This window comes from Zingiber officinale, chromosome 4A (genome assembly GCF_018446385.1).
Source record: "Zingiber officinale cultivar Zhangliang chromosome 4A, Zo_v1.1, whole genome shotgun sequence".
Taxonomy (NCBI): Eukaryota; Viridiplantae; Streptophyta; class Magnoliopsida; order Zingiberales; family Zingiberaceae; genus Zingiber; species Zingiber officinale.
In genome coordinates this window covers 45,393,208-45,402,436 of record NC_055992.1, presented here as the reverse complement: position 1 = coordinate 45,402,436, position 9,229 = coordinate 45,393,208, and positions in this window count along the sequence as shown.

Here is a 9,229-nt window from a genome sequence, read left to right as displayed (position 1 = left end):
CATAATCCTGGACAAATTCAGCGACTTGACTTTAAAAATTCCTCGTGAATCGAAAGTGCTCTTGTACTTCTCTAAACTGATTATCTGATAAAGAGAAGCGACCTTCCAACATTCTTCGTTGGGCATCATGCTTCTCATGAAGCGATTCTAGAGAAGTACGAAAATCAGAAAAGTCAAATCTGGAGGGACCCGTACCATAGGCAAAAGAATGCCTAGCAGGATCCGGGTGTCCGGAAGGCTGCGGGTATCCAGATGTCGAGGGCTCAATGTGTGGCTCTGTGTCTCTGGATATGGAGGGAACATTCTCGGGGTCTACATCAGTTACTACCCAATTAGGTAGGTTACGAATGGAAGTTCATTCGGGACAAGGAAGAGGTAGAGGAAAACCATTCCTCCTAGGAAATGTGAAACCGTTCTCATCCCGAATAATCATTTTCACGGCAAGACATGCATCCATGTCGATCATATCATTGCCATGAATAACTTTCAACCCATCTAAATCAAGTTCCAAGTTAATTTCTATTTGAGTAATCAACCAACCAAGAACTATTGATCCCGAAAACACCCTCGCAGCTCTCACTAAGGTTTGTAGAAAATGAAAATCGGAATCAAAATCAACCTTATGCAACATAGCCCATAAAGCATAAAGTTCTACTTTCTTAACGACTCCATCACTTTCCCCTCTACCGAAAATAGTTTTGCTCATGACACGATGTAGGTATCTAAAAATAGGGTTTTGCGTGTGAAAAGCCTTGGCTCTAAAGGGATCATAGGGATAATCTAATCCGGTGATAGAATTCCAAAAATTGTTCCAATTAAACCTAGAGTCAAACCTTCGAGAGCTACCGAAAGACAATCCAAAACAAGTGTTGAAATCACTAAATGTCCATTGAAATTCTTGATTCATTAATCTAAAGGTTATCTTGCTAACATAATCATCCTCATTGGCAAAATAGACATTTAGTGAGCTTAGAAACTCCAAAACAAGGCGAGGATAAGTACGTAGATGTGTGTACAACATATCACTCCAATCTAAGAACTCAATCATCCAATCTATATCATCCCTAATTCCCATCATATCTAAAACAGTTGGGTCCATATACCTAGTACACACAATCTTTCTATTAACAAGAATTGCAAATCTAGTAATTTGATCATCATTTCTAAATATAATATTGAATTCGTTGTCATTACCTTCGTTGCGTGAGGTCCTCTTTCCTTTGCCTTGCGCCGGTTGTTTCCCTTTATCTTTGGATGGCTCCTTCCCTTTGTCTCCACCACTAATCCACTACCACCCTTGGAAAGTCTCTTCAAAAGGTTGGACATATTGTCAAGCTTGAGTGGGGAAGGATACTGTTTAGGGTTGGAGGAACTAGATCTTGAGGAAATATATCTTAGGGTTATGAAAGTGGAGATCTTGGATCTAGGAGAAGAAAAGAATCTAGATCTAGGTGAAGTTTGTGAAGAAGAAAGGGTTTTAGGTTTAGATCTGAAAAGGTTTGGGAGAAAGGTTGAATAAGAGAGGAATTTTGGAGAGAAGAGAGTGTTGAGATGAGGTGGGTGTGTAGGGGGCACGGCCTGGATCTGGCCGTGTATAGGAGACACGGCCTGAATAGGTTTCTCCACACGGGTCGTGCAGATCTACACGGCCCCTGCCTTCTCCTTCTCGGGTATCTTTGCACGGCCGTGTCTGGGACACGGCCTCACTAGCCTCCTTCTCTGGAATCAGCACACGGTCGTGTCATATAACACGGCCAGTGCATGCTTCTTCACTGGTTCCTTCACACGGTCGTGTGTGAGACACGGCCAAGAAGTTCTCCTCCTCTGGATTCTTCACACGACCATGTGTGAGACACGGCCATGCACCATTTCTTCTCTGGAGACTCCACACGGCCGTGTCATGTAGACACGGCCCAAGCATCTCCCTTCTCTGCACCATAAGTCTAGCCGTGTACAGCACACGGGCATGCTCTATTTTGCTCCAATTGATGATTTTTCTCCCTTCTAACTCTTCCAACACTTTCATGCCCATGAAGAAGTCATGGCCAGCTCATGGAAGTGAAATTTCAACCTGAAAACAAAGCAAAAAGTAAAGTAGAAACACCACTAATGAACAACAAAGACATGGAATGAATCTAAATAAAAAGAACTCTTGGGTTGCCTCCCAAGAAGCGCTTGTTTAGGGTCTTTAGCTCGACCAATCTTGATTACTCCTCTCTTTTCTTTGCCCTTGGAGGGCAGACATATTTGTCACTTTTGTTGGGAGGTCTCCTCCCAACATCTTCCACCACGTTATTCTCTTCGTTTGGTGGCCTCCCATGAGGATGGAAATTTCATTCCTCCAATTTGTAAATGTTTGCCCTGCTGCAAGCATTTAAGAGAGAAGAGACATGGTTAGAGGCTTTAGATAAATCATATTTCAACCATTCCTTACCAATCACCAAAGAAAGTTTATGATTTTTAACATCTATAATAGCTCCTGCTGTAACAAGGAATGGTCTTCCCAATATGATAGGGATTTTTGGGTCCTCCTCCATGTCTAATACAACAAAATCGGTGGGAATTATACTCCCACCTACTTCTACCGACACATCTTCAACGATACCCATAGGGTACCTGCAGGAGTGATCAGCAAGTTGTAGTGTCATAGTAATAAGTTTAAAATTTTTGAGACCTAATTTATTATAAATAGAATAAGGAATGAGGCTAGCACTTGCCCCCAAATCACAAAAAGCTTTCTCAATAAATTCAGCTCCTATATTGCAAGGAATATAAAAGCTTTCGGGGTCTTTCAACTTTGAGGAAATGTTCTTTTCAAAAAGAGTGTTGCATTCCTCTGTAAGTGCAATGGTCTCTATGTCTCCCTTCTTTCTCTTATTCGACATGATGTCCTTCAGGAATTTGGCAAACTTGGGCATTTGAAGGATTGCATCAATGAGTGGTACTTCAACACATATTTCTTTTACCTTCTCCAAGAATTTGCCAAACTCTTCATCCTTCTTTAACATAATAAGTCTTTGAGGAAAAGGGACTGCTATACTTTGATGGTTAAGTAGAAGAGTCTCTTCAACCTTAGTGGTACTCTCCTCATTATCTTGAATCTGATTTGGTGTTGGAGGAGAGTGCTCTTCTTCCGTGTGCATCCCTTTTGGAGCAGTCACTTGGGGATCTCCCTGTTGGTGCAATATCCCTTAGGTCAAGGTTGACTGAGTTGACCAAGCGTGAGTCTTGGTCATAGTTTCGATGTTTGACAATACATGTAGACACAATGGACAATGCAGGTGCAGTTGTTCATATAGGGAGATTCTGATCAGGGACTGATCAGGGTGAATGAAGAAGAGTCAAGTAGGTCAAAAGTGACCGGATACCTGACTGGGAAGTCCTAACTGGAAGGTTAGGCAGATGGAAAGTCCTAGTGAGTGAAGCTAGGTAGAAGGAAATCCTGGTGAGTGAAGTCAGGTGAAAGTCCTAGTGAGTGAAGCTAGGCAGATGGAAAACCCTAGTGAGTGAAGTTAGGTGAAAGCCCTGGTGAGTGAAGCCAGGCAAGGGAAAATCCAGATGGATAAAGGATGATCGGACATCTGGTGTTGGGAAGTCCAAGTAAGTCAAAGGATTGACTGGATACTTGGCACGAGGAAATCCAGATGGGTCAAGGTTGACCAGACATCTGGTGGAAGTCCAAGTAAGGTCAAGGGAGTGACCGGATACTTGGCACGAAGAGAAAAGTCCAAGTGGGTCAAAGGGATTGACCAGACACTTGGTGGAGAGTTCTGGCAGGTCAAGGGAGTGACCAGATGCTAGGTATGATGTACTAGCAGGTCAAGGGAGTGACCAGATGCTAGCTATGATGTACCAACAGGTCAAGGTTGACCGGATGTTGGTTTGAGAGGCATGGGACTTGGTTTTGGGCAAAAACCAAGAGCTGGATCGATCAGTGGATCGATCCAGCCTTAGCCCCACATACAGAGCCGATGGATCGATCCAGAGGTCCCAATCGATCGGCCGATCGATTGGGATCGCGCGATAAGCGCCGGATCGATCCGTGGATCGATCTGGGTTTCTATTTCACATCGATCCGATCGATCCAAAGCCTCCCGATCGATTGGGAGTTTGAATCGATCGGGATCCGACTGTTGGCGTATTTGCAGGCGGGCGTCTCCTTCAGCATCTCTTCACCGATTCATTTCATATCTTCACAAGCTTCTCCACAGCTCTTCTCAAGCTCGAGATCGCCAGTTCTTGAAGGCTCTTGGAGGTTCTTCCAAGTCAAGAGGCGGATCAAAGCAAGAAGAAGAAACTAGGGTTAGGGTTTTTGCTCTCATTGTAAGCTTGTAAGCTTGTATTTCATTACCTTTCCCTTTCTTCTTGTATTGAGTCTTGTAGGGCTTCTCCGCCCTTGGTAGTTACCATAAAGGAGAGTTTTATTAGTGGAGGGTGTGTGTGTAGGTGTGGATCCTTGGACTAGTCACCTCTTGTGAGGTGGATACCAAGTAAACCAACCTTGTTAGCGTTGTGTGATTTGTTTCTGTATTTTCCGCTGCACATCTTCGAAGAAACAAGCAACGCCGAGCAACGAGCACGCGACGAGCTATTCACCCCCCCCCCCCTCTAGCTACTTTTTGGTCCCAACAAGTGGTATCAGAGCCAAGCCTCTCTTCACCGGAATCATCGCCGGAAGGGTCAAGTATAACAAGAAGAGCTAGAGGGTGAAGAAGTTGAAGCAAAATTGTCAAAGTCAAAGAAATTTAAAAGCTCAACTTCTACAATGGAATTCCGAGATGGGCTCGGATTCGACACGAGGGTGGCTCCACCATACACTTCCACGAGCTTCGATTCTTGGAAATCAAGAATCGAAAATTTTCTTATGATGGAGATAGAGCAATGGTTTGCTCTTATGGAAGGCTTCAAGACTCCAACAAACTCAAAGGGCAAAGTTCTCAAGAGGAGTAAGTGGAGCCAAGAGCAAGTTCAAAGATGCGAGGCCAATGACAAAGTGACCAACCTTTTGGTCAATTTATTGCCAAGCACTATCCTTTGCAAAATTGGAGAATTTGAAGATGCAAAGGAATTATAGAGTAAGTTGACCAAACTTCATGAAGAGATCCCCTCCACTGTACAAGAGCAAGAAGAATCCAGAGAGGGTGACTCTTTAGAGCAAGACCAAGAGGAGGACTCCGAGGTTGAGAGATGCTCAACCTCCGAAGAAGAAGTCCAAGAAGAAGCTTCATTTTCAAGGGAGTGCAATGAAGAGAACAAGGAGGGAGCATACTTCTTGTTCAATGTACAAGATGATGAAGCCTCCACCTCTAGGATTGAGGGGGAGTGTAGATCAATGAACCCGGAGCAAGAAGAGGCCTCCACATCCGGGTCAAGTGAAGAAGAAGAAGATGGTGCCACCTCCAAAATTCAAGAAATATCAAATGGAGGAGCAAGTGCCATCCCTACACAAGAAGGTATAAATGTTTCAATTAAAAATAAAAATCATATAATATGTTTTGAGTGTAGGGAAAGTGGGCACTACAAGAGCAAGTGTCCCAACTTGGCCAAGAAGAAGGGTCAAGTGACACAAAAGGGCAAGGAGAAGCCCAAGGAGACCACCACCGGGACAAAGAAGAGCAAGGAGCACATTGTGTGCTTCTTGTGCAACCAAAAGGGGCATTACCGAATTCAATGCCCTAAGGGGAAGAAGGTGGTCAAGGCTCAAGGAGGAAGCTCAATTCAAGAGGGAGCCTCCAAGGTAAAAAAGAAGGTAACTTTTATTGAGCCTACTCCCTTAAATAATGGTAAAAAGCATGCTAGCACTAATTTATATCATTTTAATGCTATTTATCATGAAAATAGGAGGCATGATAAAATTAAAGAAAATCATGTAGCTTATCATGCTAAAATCACTACACTTAGGGCTAGGAATGTAGGTAAAAGTCTAGGCAAGAACTCTAAGGATTTTAGCTACAAGCCTAGAAACAAAAATGCTCATGGATTTAATGGGAAACCAAAAACTAAGGACTTAGTGATGAAAAATCAAGTCTTGAGGTCAAGACTTGACAAACTAGAAAAGACCCTAAAAAGGATGGAAAATATCCTGAAAGGGCAAAATGAGCAAAATCTAGGTTTATGACAACAAGGGTCATCCAAGGGCCATATAGGTTTGGGATACAAACCTAAAATCAAAAGGGATGTACCTACTTACCATAGGGTTCCATATAGCTATGGAACCAACTCTAAGTCTAGAAGTCAAGTCAAGGATACAAGGGAAGTCATCCCTAGAAGTATCTTTGCAACAACCAAAGTGACTAAGACTTCTAAGAAGTCTAAGAAAGTCACTAACAAGGTCACAAGGGAGGCTATCCCTAGAGTTGACCTAGAAAATGTGACCAAGGCTTCCAAGAAGCCAAACAAGGTCATTAGGAAGGTATCTAGGGAAGTTATCCCTAGTGAGTACCTAGAGCATCCAAGGAGCACCAATAGGTGTTGGGTTCCTAGGAGCATCTTCTCTACCCCATAGATGGGTTAGAGAGTGTCAACTCCGATCAGAAGGGTAGTTAACCCAACTTTGAGAAAATTGACACTCAAGGAGCATTTTCAAGGTTTTTGTTAACCTTTGAAAATGAAATGGAATTACTATTTACTCCTTGAAAGAGAAATATGCCTAATGGTGAAAAATTGATTTTATCTTAAAATGGCATAAATTGGGAAAACCAAGAGAAGTACCAAGTTGGGATTTTGGTACTCTCTTAGAACCTTAAGGCAATCCGAGCTTTAATTTAAAGTGCTACTCTTGAGGAAAAATGGTATATGGCAACATTTGAGGATATGCTTAATTTTTAAGTGGCATAAACAAATCAAGAGAAATAGAAATGTCAATTTGAGTTTTGGCATTTTTTTTAAGCATTTATGGCAATCTAGATTTACCATTTTAAGTTAAAACAAGTGATATATTTTGAGTTAGCTAAGTGGTTAAGGATACTTAGATAGGTAATCTAGGTATATTTTGTTTATGCTAAACATTGCCATGATTGTTTGCCCATGATATGCCATGACATCATATTTAGTTCTGTATTTTGCATTCATTCCTTTATTGTGAAAAATACAAAAATACCATGTCATGTCATACATACATCATGTAGCTATAGGACTCTTTCTTTTGAAAGATATGTTATATTGATGTATGCCATAACATTAATCATGCATTTAGTTTGATTTCCTTAAAATTAAGGACAAATGTTTTTACCAACAAATGGTATAAACAAATGGAATTTATATACAAGTTATACCAATAAGTGGAATCAACAAGTAACATCCTTGGTGGATGTTCACCACTTAAAATGCCTAAATAGAGATGCATGATCCCTAGATTAGGGCAAAACCAAATTTACATCTCACAAAGGCCTATAAGATGACTTGTATGTGTTTTAATGCACATTAGATACAAGTGAGATGTTAGGATGATGAATAAAACTCAAGATGTTGATTTAGTGCATTCTTTAGAGTTTTAGGTTCATCAAAACACATAGTTATGTGTTTTCCCATCATTGGGAAAGCTAATGTACAAGTCATGTGCATTTAGCCCAAGGAAAATGGTGGGATATTGGTTTTGAAAAATATTTTAAAAAAAAAACTTTTGGAAAACCTTGGTGAAGGCTATCTTTTGATAGTAATAACCATTGAATAGTTAGACACAAACTTGAAGAAAACACTAAAGTTTTTGCAAGTTCTCAAGTTTGTGTAAATTTTTGAAAATATGATGTATTTTCATAGAAAACTATTTTTCCATGATAAAGTATACCCTAAACAATGTCTACACGAAATTTCATGATTTTTGAATTTTTGTAGAATTTTCTAGGGGCCTCTGAAGGTGACTGAAATCATTTTTCAGCAATTATCAGACCTCAATCGATCCACCGATCGATTGAGGGTCTCAATCGATCAGTGGATCGATTAGGAGCAAGCTTCTCGCGAACAGAATCTTGCTGGATCGATCAGTGGATCGATTCAGAAAGGTTCAATCGATTGGAACCCAACTCCAATCGATCCAAGGTGCTGATTTTGGCTGGGAAGGCCTGATTTCAGCATTTTGAACCTGTTTAGTCTACGTAACCATTCCAAACCCCTCAAAATACATTTGTATACATAAAAAGGGTGTTTTCGTGTTGAAAACAAGGATGGATTGGTTAAGGAAGACTATATTGAAGTCTAAGTTGAGGTTTGTTTCAAATTTTGAATATTTGAACCTCAAAGCTTCTAAATTTGGGTTTCCTAAAGGATTAGGGATTCCAAGTCATTGTTGGTGCAATGACAGAAGTTACCACCATGTCTTTAGGGGGAGGGACTCTTTAAAGGCATGAAAATTTTTTTATGAACCTTGGAAGGTGGTTAACCTTCCGTTAAGTGGATAATGCTCAAGGATGGGCATTTGCCTACATTGAGGAAGAATGTAGGGTTAAGGATAAATGAAGGGTATGAGACCTTCATTTGGGTCATTAGACCATGTTAATGCTCCAGGGCGAGCATTGGTTGAAAATGAAGGGAATGAGTCCTTCATTATCGTGTTGATCACAACGAGTGAAGTTGTGAACAACGATGAGCAACTCTTCAGGGGGAGAGTTTTCAACAATGGGGTATTTGTTGAAGTGTGCCCAAAATTGAGATATGGGTTGATGTGTGCTCAAAGATGGGTTGATGTGTGCCAATAGGGGGAGAATGTGTGGTTTAAGTTAGGCCTTCATTACCTATGGGGAAGGTCATAGGGGGAGAATGAAGGGAACCAACATTCATACTTTGGCATGAATGGAGTTAAGGCTATGGGATTAGCTTAACTCAGAATGGTCCAAACTTAAAGGTATTGTCAAACATCAAAAAGAGGGAGATTGTTGGTGCAATATCCCTTAGGTCAAGGTTGACTGAGTTGACCAAGCGTGAGTCTTGGTCATAGTTTCGATGTTTGACAATACATGTAGACACAATGGACAATGCAGGTGCAGTTGTTCATATAGGGAGATTCTGATCAGGGACTGATCAGGGTGAATGAAGAAGAGTCAAGTAGGTCAAAAGTGACCGGATACCTGACTGGGAAGTCCTAACTGGAAGGTTAGGCAGATGGAAAGTCCTAGTGAGTGAAGCTAGGTAGAAGGAAATCCTGGTGAGTGAAGCCAGGTGAAAGTCCTAGTGAGTGAAGCTAGGCAGATGGAAAATCCTAGTGAGTGAAGATAGGTGAAAACCCTGGTGAGTG